The sequence below is a fragment of the Lissotriton vulgaris genome, chromosome 4_1, assembly GCF_964263255.1.
Source record: "Lissotriton vulgaris chromosome 4_1, aLisVul1.2, whole genome shotgun sequence".
Classification (NCBI taxonomy): domain Eukaryota; kingdom Metazoa; phylum Chordata; class Amphibia; order Caudata; family Salamandridae; genus Lissotriton; species Lissotriton vulgaris.
The window spans coordinates 1,875,022,437-1,875,035,992 of NC_141691.1; the positions used below are offsets into that span (position 1 = coordinate 1,875,022,437).

Here is a 13,556-nt window from a genome sequence, read left to right on the forward strand (position 1 = left end):
ACATCATCAGGGTGCAGAGCTCCATCAGCTAAGCCTTACTTCAAGACGTAGATGAGGTTAGAAATGTAGTATGAAGCAACATATACTTGTTAATAAATAGAATGTCCAGTCAGTACTGCACTTCACAATAAGGGAAATAACTTAAATAACTGGTAATTAAATGGTACATTTAAAACTGTGATCTACAAAGATACCTAGAAGTGCCTGGCAGCTTCTGGTTCTTAGACATACGGCTGCATTTGTTTATAGCTCTTTCACGTTATGCTCACGAAATCCGGTTTCATGACCAGTGTTAACCACATGGCTGCTAGGCGTTTTCCCGTCCTGCGCTGAAAAACCAAAATCACCATAATTCATGACGAGCTGGCCTTGTCATCCGCGCACGGCAGGTAAGCGCCATGACGATCCCAGCTCGTCATTAGCTTCGAAGGGGTTAACTAGAGATGAATAATTTGGGGCTCGGATAAGCTCAGGCAACTTTATGTTCGATGTTTGTCAATAGAGCAGAGGTGCTGATAAAAAGATACATTAGGTACAAGATGTGGAACTGACATGGCTATCCCACTGAGTCATTGCAGAGATTTGTGATGGTCGTTTCCTTAGGAATTTGAGCAGTGAGTGCAGTCCTCTGTTGCCCAAAAACCACCACCTAAACCAAGAGACTCCTTTCTGTGCGGCTATATTTTGTTTATGCCTTTCCATGGAATGCTAGGGGAGGGAGATTTTGAGGGTGACTTGGTGTCTAGTTAACTGCCTCAGGGAAGGTGCTAAATTCCAGTTGACTGAAGTCCACACATTACTGCCCACTGGACTCTGGGATAGGGCCAGTGGCCAACTCCTATCACAGTGTACACTTGATATCCCTTTGGTGATATCTCTATTATTTTCATTTCTGAGAACATATCGCTTTCAAATATTTCATTACCAACAGATACATTAGTAATCCAAATCATTAACTATCCAGATCTAACTAAAATAAGGTGATATGAGTCAAGAAATATAAAGCTCAATCACGACTTGAGAAGGTATATCAAGATCTTGCTGCTTATGCAACACCAGGTGCTTTTTCCTCAGATCTGTCAATATCCTTATGATGATCAGGGCAAAGAGTTAACATCAAATGCAGTGCAGTTCTTACAACTTATTTACAATATAAAAAGTAGAAATTATAGGAGCATTAATTATGGTTCCAAGTAAATGACGTCTCTGATAATGTATTATTTGCAAAAGATGACTGTGTACAACAGCCAACATATTTACAGCACATGCAGGAGTCAAAAAGAGAGACTGTATATTATCTGTGTATCATAAAGTTCAGGAAAAGCTTCCTATGTTTAATTAAACCTATCATATCTGTTTATAAGCCTGTAAGTGACCCTTTCCATAATGGCCAGTTTACTTATTTCTGTAATCCAGTCTTTTTTTCTGCCATTTCTTTAGAATTAAATATTTAGGTCGAGGTGGTGTTAGCAGCGCGAAGCGCTGCGTCCAGCGAAAGACCTTATGTTATGCACTTGCTGGGAATGTTGGACAGGGGATGGGCACGTGCAAGCCCTTGGCGATTTCACCTCGTGGACCGCCCTGCGCCGTGCACATCTCCTGTCCCACATTCACAGCAAGTCAGCCTCTCGCAATCGCACACACACACACACACACACACGCACACACTCACGCATGCACACACTCTGACACGCACACACACACAGGCACACACACAGGCATATACACACACACACACACACGCACACACACGTCCAGAGGGAGGGTGGAGCCTGTGTCTATAGGAGTGATCGAGAGTGGATTCCAGAGCCCGCTCCTGCACGGGCCCCCACGGGGCCTCCCTCTCACCTGCTTCCGATAGCCGTTCCTCACCGGGTAGCTGCTGTTGGGGACAATTATTTCTGGAGCACCGGTCCTCGGCTCCCGATGGGCTGGCGGGGGGCGGGGCGGGGCGGAGCGGCCAGGGGCTCCTGAACATGGGCAGGTTGACCACTTCCAGTATGCTAACTTTCTGCGGCTCCTTCGGGGCCGGCCTGCAGGATCAACGGCTGCGGTGCATGGGCGGGGCAGGACAGCGGCGGAGCAGGAGTCGGAACCCGAGCAGTATTTGGTATCCCATACAGTCCCGTAGCCCCTGCCCTTCGGCCGCCTCCGGGCCTCCGCCCTGATAGCGCGCCTTTGGCTGAGCGCCCCTCATCGCTGGCTCGTCACCAGAGCTCCCTGCTAGTCCCGCCCCTTACCGAAAGGAGTATCTGGACCCCGCCTCAGCGCAACCAGACCTGGCAGCGGCACACCGAGCCGACGTGAGTCTACTGTGCACGCGCCTCTTGTTGCTTCTGCAAGAACTGGTGCTATAAATAGAGCAACGTGCCGCGTGGGTTGGCACCCAGAGCTCAGGCCATCAGCTGTGCTTCATGGATCTGTTCCTGCTGGCTTTACAGCACTCCAGACTGCTTCAGTAGTACTCTTTCATGCCAGCGACCCCAAGATAGTCTCTGACTCAACGTAAGAGCCCCTGTCCAAACCCTGACTTCCTCTGTGCACGTCCTCATCTCACACTGAACTTCACGTCCATTCCATATTCAGCAGATCTACCATAAATACCGGGCGTCCCCCGAATAGAAAAATATGCTATGACAGATAGTTTACACTGTAACTCCATGCTCAGTGCCTCAAAAGTTCAGAAATCAGCAGTAGTCTGCATCTTTCATGCTCCTTGTAGAATGCTGCTGGTTGTTTCTATCTCTTTGCTATCAAGTAAGACTTTTGTTTCCCATCTCCTCATCTCCTCCCTTTTTGACCTGGTCCATCGTACATCATTTTATTGAGCTGTTGCAGGCTAAACATAATGAGTAAGCATGAAAACCGCCCTTCAGTTCCCCTGCCACTGCTCTGTGGTGGGATCACTTCTTTGTGCACAGTCCAGGTAGTTGAAGCATGTGCTTGCCGGAGCTGTCTCCTACCCCACTCAATCAATCAATCAGGAGTTTGTTAAAGCGCAACTACTCACCCGTAAGGGTCTCAAGGCGCTAGGGGTGGGGGGGGTGCAGGTTCCATTCCATCAAGGAGGGGGTCTGTCGAAGAGCCAGGTTTTGAGGTTTCTTGCGAAGATGGGGAGCAATGTTGTCTGTCTGAGGTGGAGCGGAAAGGCGTTCCATGCTTTGGCCGCGAGGAAGGAGAAGGAGCGGCTTCCCGATCTGGTCTTTCTGATGCGGGGGACCTCGGCGTAGGAGAGCTGGGCTGATCGTAGGGTCCTTTGGGGTGCGTGGAATTTGAGCCGGCTGTTCAGGTATGCTGGTCCGGTGCCGTGGAGGGCCTTGTGTGCGTGGGTGAGCATCTTAAAGGTGATTCTCGCCTCAACGGGGAGCCAGTGGAGTGTGCACAGGTGCTGGGAGATGTGGCAGTGTTTTGGCAGGTTGAGGACCAGTCTTGCGGCGGCTTTCTGGATGTTCTGTAGCTTGCGGATGAGGTTTTTATTTATTCCGGCGTAGAGTGCGTTGCTGTAGTCGAGTCTGCTGATGACCAGGGCGTGAGTGACTGTCTTTCGGTGTTCGAGGGGGACCCATTTGAAGGTCTTACGAAGGAGGCAGAGGGTGTGGAAGCAGGAAGATGAGACAGAGTTGATCTGGCGGTCCATTTTGAGCTCGGAGTCCAGGATCATTCCCAGGTTGCGTGCGTGGTCTGTGGGGGTTGGCGGGTTTCCGAGGGCGGTGGGCCACCAGGTGTCGCTCGAGGCATCGGGGTTTGGGCCCATAATGAGTACTTCTGTTTTGTTGGTGTTAAGTTGTAGGCAGCTGTTTTTCATCCATTTGGCTACGGCTTCCATGCCTTCTCGAAAGTTGCGTCTGGCGGTGTTGGGCTCGTTGGATAGGGAGAGGATGAGCTGGGTGTCACCTGGAAGGTGATTGATGCTTTTGTGCATACCCGCAAGTCTAAGGCAGTTGGAAAGAAGCTTGGGATTACAGACGGGCAGAGTGCAGTGAAAAGGTTGGGGTAGAATAGAGCAGGGCCTGTCATGAACCTGACCAGTCTGACAAACATGTTCATTCAGTGGAGGGATATTATGGCACGGTGATGGGTACATTCTCATTCGCAGCTGGAATCCATTGCAGGAATAGCTTAATTTGTGACACTTAATAGCTAAGTAGCTCCCACTTAATGCTTTGCAAACTTGTTTTTGCACCTCTGTAATCCTACTTTATTTTGCGGACCGAGGGTCACACCATGACTAATTTGATCCATCTTATGGGAGTTTGGAAGGTGAGGGTGGGTAGGCTTAGATTACTGCTTCATCTCGTCAAATATTTCTCTGCATCCTCCCTTTGTGGGTCAGTGTTCTCCTTTTGGGTTCTCTGTTTCTGAGCGGTTGGAATTCCTAACTTTGTGCACTACTTTTCAGAGGTTTCTCCTACCAGGCTGGTTGCAAAAAAACCTGTTGTGGGCTTACCGACAATTTACAACGGGCTTAGATCCTATTCATCTCTTAACATTGGTTGTCTTCATGGACACTCATTTTCTGCTTCTTATTCAACGGGTTGCCTTCCTCTTCTTTGCCTCTCCCCTGCTGCTTGACCTCTACACCATCCTTTTGATTAGCTCATTTATAGCCTTCCACTGCTCGCTTTCAGGGAACTATTTTTCGCTGAGCATTGCATGAGAAGGCATGTGTGTTCCAGTTTTTCTTTCTTGTGGCTCGTGTGCCTCTCACCCTGCTAAATACCTGCCACCCCCGCCCTCTGTTGCTCCCTTGTGTGCGTCTGTCTCTCGTATGCTTTTCTTATCGTGCTCCGCTTTACTCTTTTCCGTAGAGGTGATGCTTTTATTACTCCCTCTCTCCATTGCTTTACCAGACGTCGACTGTGCCCAGAAAAAGAGTTTGTAGTATCATTCGTTTCCAACACCTAGATTTATTTCTCCCCACCCCGCGTACTGTAGTTCAGCACAATAGGTCTCGCATTAGCAAGAGTATAACCTATTGGCATTCTAAATGACAATGCCTTAGACTAAGGTTCTAAAAACCAAAACATAAATAAAAGGCATTGTCATTTACAATGCCAATAGCTCAAACTCATGTAAATGCGAGACCTATTGCATTGCAAATGCTTGTTTTAGTATTACTTTTTTTCCCTGCTGATATAGCTTTCATAATCCATTTTTTTTATTTCTTTGCACAACTCACGCTTCATTTTCTACTCAAATAAAGATGACCAAAAAGTATCTTTTTCCAGTGTCCTCTTCTGCAACTAGTTGAATGCTTGAATGTATTCCATTCCATATTCTTTTATCTACTGGCCATGTCGTAAGTGAACCATTATCCTACTTATATTCTCATCATTTATCATTTATAGACAGATTTAATCTGTACATAAATACCCAGATTCAGTATTATTTGTAATAAATTCATTGTTGCAATAACTGATGCTGCATTTTCATACTTGCCCTAGGTGTTACTCATTATTTTGATCTATTAATGCACTACAATAACCATTTCAACTCTTATTTCCAGTCAGTCTTATGTTTATTGAGCAGTCTTCCATAGCAGAGATGTACTTGACTTACCGCTTTCGAATATTATTTAGATAAAATAGTGCTCTTCCCATCCTCATCAGAACTGTGTGAATTAGAAGATCTCAAACGGAATCTTCCAATCTTATAAATAGACATATGGTATTCTATAACAAGATTCCTAAAATATGATCTCCTGATTGATCCTATGACTTGATCAATTCTAAAAATGCCTTTTTCCTCACAGAGATTCCAGTGTGCCCTGTGGGCTAGAAGAGTAATGTATGAGTGATTATCAAATGTTACATTTTGGGTCTTTACCCTGCATGCCGTTACCTAGAAGGTATTACAACTAGTTGACCTTTACACACCAGGCTTTACATCACATGCGTTTACCCCGCATTGTAAGGTCTTATATATTGTTTTTAGGGTGGTTCTTCCTAAGACCTCCCCAAACTCCTTTCTAAAAGGAAAAAAATGAAAAAATTCTCATTTTACCTGTGTCCTCTTCGAGTTATCTCTACCCACCCTTAACCCTAAAATCACCTTTACTCCATTACTTCTGCCCACCCATTAACCTTAAAATCACCCTTACTTCATTACCACTATCTACCCCTTAACCCTAAAATCACCCCATCCAAATCTCCACCCACCCAGTACCCCTAAAAAAACCCTTACTGAGCACGTAACCCTAAAATCACTCTTACAGCATCTTTACCTCTACTCCTTTCTTGTCCTTTAAAATAACATTAAAATAATGTTATTTAAAACAAAAAATATAAACTTATCTGCTGAATAAAGTACTGCAGGGTGAAGGTGAAAACATTTTAGTATCACGTACCTACGTGGTACATACATGCTTTTTAAAGACTGCAGATTAAAGGTCATGCAGGGTAAGGATTGTGGGGTGAAAGTAACTTATCATACTTAGTGTTATAAATGCACTCAAATTCAGAGTTATTAGGATCAAAGTTTGGTTCTCTGGTTCCGAGATATTTTACTAGTACCAAACATACTATCTGAGCAAGAGGTCTTGCCCATTTTATTTGTCTTAATTAACACATCATCGTTTTGTCCACCAGATGCATCTATTGGTATTATAGGGGGTCACACAGGGGTCCTCTCCCTCTCACCTACTGAATTCAACCTATTCATGGAGCCTCTAGCAGAAACTTTGAAATCCTCTAACATTCATTATCACATGTATGCGGATGAAACCCTATTGTACTTGAAAATCTCTTCCTCAGAATAAATTAGGTCCCGCAATCCAACTCTACAAAATTCTCAAAACTGGCTAACTTGCAGCCATCTCAAACTAAATGAAATTCCTCCTCATCGTCCCACCCAACCGCAAGCTTGAGATTTATGTATGGATCTTACTGCCCTCATCTTTTTTTTGTAAAAGTTGTTTTTATTGACATTTTGAAAATTAGAAACCACAGAAAGCGACAATTCCGCTTAACTTCCCTCGCAGGGGGGTACAGTGTAGGAATACAGAGGTCATTGAACTCGGCTGATTAGTAGTATTGGCCCAGGGGCCGCAAACTGCAGATCGAGCATGGGAACAAAGTACAGTTCGTACAAAGGGGGCTCCAGTCCCGCAACGGGCTTCAGCTCAGAGCGGTGCATCGCTAGTTCGCTGAGTAAACAGCTTGACATCATAGTCTGTATCCCTTACACTGCCGCCAAGAGATCGTGCTGTTGTCGCCAAAACTCCCTCCCAACAGTTCTGCCCACCCCTTCCCACCCCGCTCCCCAGTGGTGGTAACACAGTCATTCACAGAATCATACAGGCAAAACAATTCAGGTCTGAAATAGATGAAGGCTACGCAATGAGGGAGGGCAAACTGCAGAGGGCAAGCCGTTGGATAGAAACAGGACCAGAGGACCCCAGCGAAAGGTGAAGTTCTTAAAATCGCCACGTAAGATGTCCGCCATGCGTTCCATACTTAGTAACCTCCAGAGTCTCGCATGCCATAGAGAGAGTGCCGAAGCCTCTTTTTTCTTCCATGCCGCAGCCAAGGTTAGCTTGGCAGCACCTGTACATAGCCAAAGTATCTTTTTATCAGCTTGCGTCTGGTGTTGTAGATCCGGGTATCGAAGTCCTAGCAAAACGTGATCTAGAGTGTCCTTGATAGGGTAGCCCAAGATCTCTTTGATATGGGAGAGGATTTCCATCCAATACGGACGAATGACCGGGCAATCCCACCATATGTGGTGAAAGTCGCCCAGCATTCCACAGCCTCTCCAGCACCCATCCGAGGAGTCCGGAAAAATCCTTTTCAATTTGGAGGGGTACGTGTACCAGTCCATCGTGGTTTTAAGATAGGCCTCCCGGAGGTCCAGCGAGTGGTTGTGCTTCGCGATGTCATGCCACAGATGAGTCCACTCTTCGTCAGATATGGGATGGCATAGGAGATCCTCCCAGAGACCCATATATCTCGGCCTAGGTGCTAAGGCGGTGGAGAGTAGAAGGTCGTGTAGAAAAGAGATGGTACCTCGCATGCTGGAGGTTCTTGCAAGGAATGCTTCAAAGATCGTGGGGGGCCTGGTGACCGCATCCTTGACTGCCGGTGACAGTGCCCAATGAAGCAACTGGGTGTGGCGGAATTGTTCGAGTGGTGGGACCGAGTAGTCTCGCATGCAATTGGCGAACGTGAGCGGAGCATCGCCATGAAAGAGCTGTGTAAGGGCGTGGCTGCCCCCGGTCCGCCGGGCGTCGAAAGGGCCCTCATGTTCTGCAGGGGGGAAGGCAGGATTAAAATGGATCGGTGTGTAAGCGGACGGGAAGGACGTCCACCGCTCATCATGGGAGACCGAGTCCCACACCTTCAGAGTGGTACTTGTGGGGGTACTAACATACGTATTCTTGGGTCTAATCTTTTTTGGTTTCCATACTAAGTCCCAGATCGTTCTCCCCGCCACTGAGCGGTCCATATGTAACCAATGCTTCTCAGACATGGGCTGTGACCACTCTACAAGGACCCGGAGTTGTGCCGCCTTGTAATACAACTGCATATCTGGAAGGCCCACACCTCCCTTCTTCTGCGGTATCCGGAGGGTAGCAAATGAGAATCGGGCGCGACCCCCTTGCCAGATGTAGCGGAGCATCATGGAACGAAGTCGGCCAAAGAAGTCTCCTTCAGGAACGATGGGTAGGGCCTGAAAAAGGTAAAGCAGTTTGGGCAAGAGAGACATTTTGATCGCATGGATCCGCCCAAGCCACGAGATAAACATCGGTTTCTAGCGGTTTAGGTCACCTTGGAGCTTCGTCAAGAGCGGGGGACAGTTGGCGGCATATAGTTTCCCTATGGTGGGGGTCAGGTGGATCCCCAAGTACACGATGTGAGGGACCATGGGAGTGGTGACAAAAGCCGAAGGCGGTCAACCTCAGCAGTGGGAAGGGTAAGGTTGAGAACATAGGATTTAGTTAGATTGACCTTAAAACCAGCTACATTCTCGAATCTCTCCAGGGCCTCATGGACACAGGGGAGAGAGTGGGCGGGGTCCGCTAGCGACAGCAGAACGTCATCCGCGAAGAGAGAGATCTTATGTTGTTCCCCTGTAAGGGTAATCCCCGGATGTCTGGGTTCTCTCTGATCGCCATGGCCAAAGGTTCGATACTCAGGGCAAAAAGTAGGGGCGACAGAGGGCAACCCTGCCGCGTGCCCCGGGTGTGTGGGAAGTAGGCAGAGCAATGGCCGTTCACCGCGACTCTTGATCGGGGGTGCTGTAATTTGCCCTAAGCATCGCGATAAACTTAGATGAAAAGCCAAACGCCTCTAAGGTCCTGAATAGAAAGCTCCAATCTACACGATCGAAGGCCTTCTCGGCATCGAGGCCCACCAGAACTGCTGGTATCTTGAAGCGATTGGCCTTCTCAATGAGGTGGATCACTCTTCTGGTGTTATCATGCGTCTGACGGCCCTTGATAAAGCCAGACTGGTCCGGATGGATCAGAGCTGGCATTAAATCCTGCAGTCTACGCGCTAGAATGGATGAGTACAGTTTGGCGTCTATGTTGAGTAAGGCGATAGGCCTGAATGAGGAGCAGGCCGTGAGGTCCTTCCCTGGTTTCGGGATGACTGATATAGCCGCCTCCGCCATTTAACAGGAAGTCTGTCCCGTTTCCCCCATGGTGTTGAATAACCGCGTCAAGAAGCCGCTAATGTCCGATGTGAAGGTTTGAGAGAACAGTGCGGTGTAACCGTCCGGGCCCGGTGCTTTATGCGGCTGCAGCGCTTTTATTGCATCCCTAACTTCTTCTTCCGTAATGGGGGCCGCAAGGAGATCGTTCCACTCTGGAGAAACCTAGGGGAGCGGATGTGCTCGCAGGTATTTCTCCTGGGCGCTCGGGGATAAGGCCTCCTCTGAGTAGAGGGTGGCATAATAGTCCCCAAAAAGGTTTGCCTTCTCGCCGTCCCGGTGAGTCATGGCGCCCGCGGTGTCCCGGATACCTCCTATGTACTCCCTCTTGTCCCTAAGTTGGCGAGCCAGGTGTTTCCCAACCTTGTTCCCTTGGGAGTAGGAAAAACGTCGCAGCCTCAGTAGTGTAAATTCTGCACAGTTATTGTAATGGGTCCTAAGTTTACCCCGAACGGCTGTCAAGGGGCGCAGTGTTACCCTAGAGGGGTTCTGTTTGTGCGCCTGCTCAAGAGCTGTTAGCTCCCGCTCAAGATCTTCCCGTTCAGTTCGGCGCCATTTGTTCAGTGCGGAGTTAAGTGCTATACATTTACCCCGTATGGTGGCCTTAAAGGCGTCCCAAGGTATCTTCCACCCGATTGAGATCAAAGAATTCGCCAATGCTCTTTCGTAAGTCCTTGCAATATATGTTGTCCCGGATTATGGATGGTGGGAAATACCACTTGCGGTAGGCTGATGCCTTGGGGGACCATGTCAGGCAAAGCGCCAGCAGGCTGTGGTCGGAGACCGATAGAGGGAATATGCTGCCTTTACAGAGATCACCCCGTAGGGATTGGCTCACAACGATATGATCTAGGCGGGAGTAAGAGTGGTGGACATGCGAGAAAAACGTATAATCCCTAGATTGGGGATGGAGAGCGCGCCACCCGTCAATGAGGCCTAAGTCCCCGAATTTGTCCTGGGTGTCCGCAGCAAAGGTGCCAGCGTCAGACCGTAGGCGATGGGAGCAATCCAAGTCTTTGTCCCAGACCAAATTAAAGTCCCCCAGCACCACAAGCTCTCCCTCCACAAAATCCCCCACCTCACGCAGAAGGTCCCGCAGGAACCCATTTTTGGCCGACATACGGAGCGTAGAGGACTAAGAACGTGCACTGTCTACCGAGGAGAACACCCTTGACCATGAGCCAACGGCCTTCTTTGTCATTCCGGATCCCCACAGGTTGGAAATGGAGGGTGGAGCGGAACATCAGGGCCACCCCTCTATGCTTCGTGGTGGCTGAAGACCGATAGATGAGGGGGAATTGTTTGTGCTTCAGCCTAATTTCGTCTTTGCGGGTAAGGTGTGTCTCTTGGAGGCCCACCACATCTAAGTGATGGTCAACTATGTATTTCCAGACCTTTTGGCATTTTTGTGGGGAGTTCAAGCCCTTAACATTCCACGTGCCTATGACTAATGGCATTACAGAACAGTCATCCCCCCTCGCTCTTCCAGATGGTACACAGCAGACCGCATACAAACGTTCAGCCCAGAGTGGGCGAGCCACACATCCCCCCACAGCGGGACATGTCTGTCATTCTATAATTCCAAACAGGGGACCGTTGGGAAAAACCCATGTGCCAGCTCTCGAGTCTCATTCTCCACCCCAAGACCTAGCCCTCCCCAGCCAGTTCCAAGGGATCTGGCGAGCCCCTCACCAGTCCCCTCTCCCTTCGCAGTCAACCTATAGCTCAAAACAGCCCTTGATTTCAGCAGGTGGTCACCCCAATGGGGAACACAGTACATCCAGGGAGCCACATCCCGGTAGCCACAGCCATCCATCGGACTTCGCGATAAGCTGTACACATACATACAAACCCCGGTTACCACCACTCCCTCCCCCCTTCCCCAACACCCCTACCCACGAAACCCAAACCACCCCAACCAGGAATAGAATAATTGTCAAAGGGCCCAGGTAGCGCGCCACCTCAATCGGTACCAAACCCCGTGGACCAAGATCGTAGACAACGCTGCTCCCGGGTCCCTTCTTGTGGCGGACTCTCACAGAGAGCATAATGTCACACAGTACCTGAGGGGGGGAGAGGGGGGTCTCCCCAGCGCCCAGCTGGTGTCCCTCTCGGGTTTAGGCCGCAGAAGAGCTGTGCAGGGAGGGAGACACTGTCGCTGATGCCACCGCTGCTCCACGTTCCTGTGAGCCTGTTGTGGGGTCCACCCTAGCCGTTGCCGCAGGTCTCCCCACTCTCTGCCAAGACAAAGATCGCCGCCGCTGGCAAGGCCGGGGGCTCCCATCCCTCAAAGAGGGGGCTGCGTCGTCTAGGCCCAGGAGATCTTTGGCATCTTGCAGAGACCTAACCTGAACCAGTCTGTTTTGCCACCGGAAAATGAGTCTGAAAGGATGGCCCCAGGAGTAGGGCACCGATTGTTCTCGAAGGAGGTTGTCACCGGGCGGAATTCCCGCCGCTTCCAGAGTGTGGATGCTGCTAGGTCCTGGTATTGTTGGGGTCGATGCTCCCGAAATTGTATATCGTCGATCCCCCTAGCCTTCCGTAATATTCTTTCCTTGAGCTGGAAATCATGAACACACACCAGAATATCCGGAGGTGGAGCGCCGGACCCTCTCGGTAGGCCCACTCTATGGACTCAATTCATGCAGATTTCTCGTAGGTCGTCCTCACCCAGGATCTGCAGAAATAGGGCCTCCACGTAGCCCGGTAGATTCCCAGCCTCTCCTCCGTTCGGCACCGCTCGGATACGGATGTTATTCCGGTGGGAACGGTTCTCCAAGTCCTCAGCATGAGCCTGGAGGTTTAGGTTCTGTCCGTGAGCCTCAGAACATCATGCTGCAATTGATGTACATCGCCAGCTAGGCCCAGATCATGCTCTTCGAGCGCCGCTACCCTCTCACCAATGCTGTCTACGTCCCTCCGAACCTCGCGGAGGTCCGAGGCAAGCTGGGAGCGCAGCTCCGAGAAATCCTTTTTATTGCTGCAAACAGTTCCAACATAAAGGCTTTGGTGACCGGAGAATCGCCGTATTTTTGCTTGGGTGAGCTACTGGGGCCTGGAGGGGTCGACGATGAGTTCCCCCCTGAGGGGCCATCCTTGCCCGGCTTGTCCTTCTCCTTGCGGAGCCTGCCCGCCATTTCTCGAGCCAGACACCTTAATCCAGACGTCGCCTTCAGCGAACTGCGTGTCCGGCACAGGGCGTCGCAGGGTCCGGGGGTACCACGTGCTAGAGCTGCAGGGTCGGTGCTCCTCCTGGGTCAGACCGGACACCGTCTCAGCGGGATGTGCCGGGTGGAGGCGCGTCGATGTTGGAGTCCAAGAGGCCCGGGGGCTCCGCCGTCGATCGGGCCTCTAATCCCCAGTCTCGGGTGGGGCAGGTTGTCACTTCCCACTTCTCGCCGCTAATCTCCCCGCATCGGTCGTCTTGGCTGCGGGGGTCCCGGCCGTCGTGGGACACCAATGCCTCCCTCCGACTCCCGGCGGCAAGTTCCCCAGCGCCCCACAGGGGAGGGGTCCGCACCGAGCAGGCCGCAAATCCCCTGCCTGGAGTAGCCCCGAGCACCGGATCTCACCTTCCGTTTACAGGCGAGAGGCTCAGGACGCCCCTACCAAGGGAGGCTCCGGGGTCAACACCACAGCGTTGATGCTCTGCTTCCGGGGCAGCTAGTCCTCCAGCGCTCCGCAGGGCGAGGATCGTAGGTCTCAGCGGCGATGCCTCTGTCGTCTCCCCCAGCACTCCGCCTCAGGGTCTCGGGTTCTAGGCCCGCAACAGCCGCTCCCGCTAGCTCCGCACTCTGGGCTGCTAGCGACACCGGAAGGGTGTCGCTTGGATCAGAATCGGCTCACGGGGCTCCTCCCGCCAATCTAAGGGCAAGGTAGGCCACCGAGAGGGCGCTGGGCAAAGG

General features: G+C 50.5%; 1 protein-coding gene across 2 annotated transcripts in view; it reads left to right on the plus strand.

Moving 5' to 3' along the window:
• NSMCE2 (NSE2 SUMO ligase component of SMC5/6 complex) overlaps window positions 1–13,556 on the plus strand; it is a 778,548-nt gene that overhangs the window by 97,062 nt on the left and 667,930 nt on the right. The gene's annotated exons all lie outside the window — the stretch shown is intronic.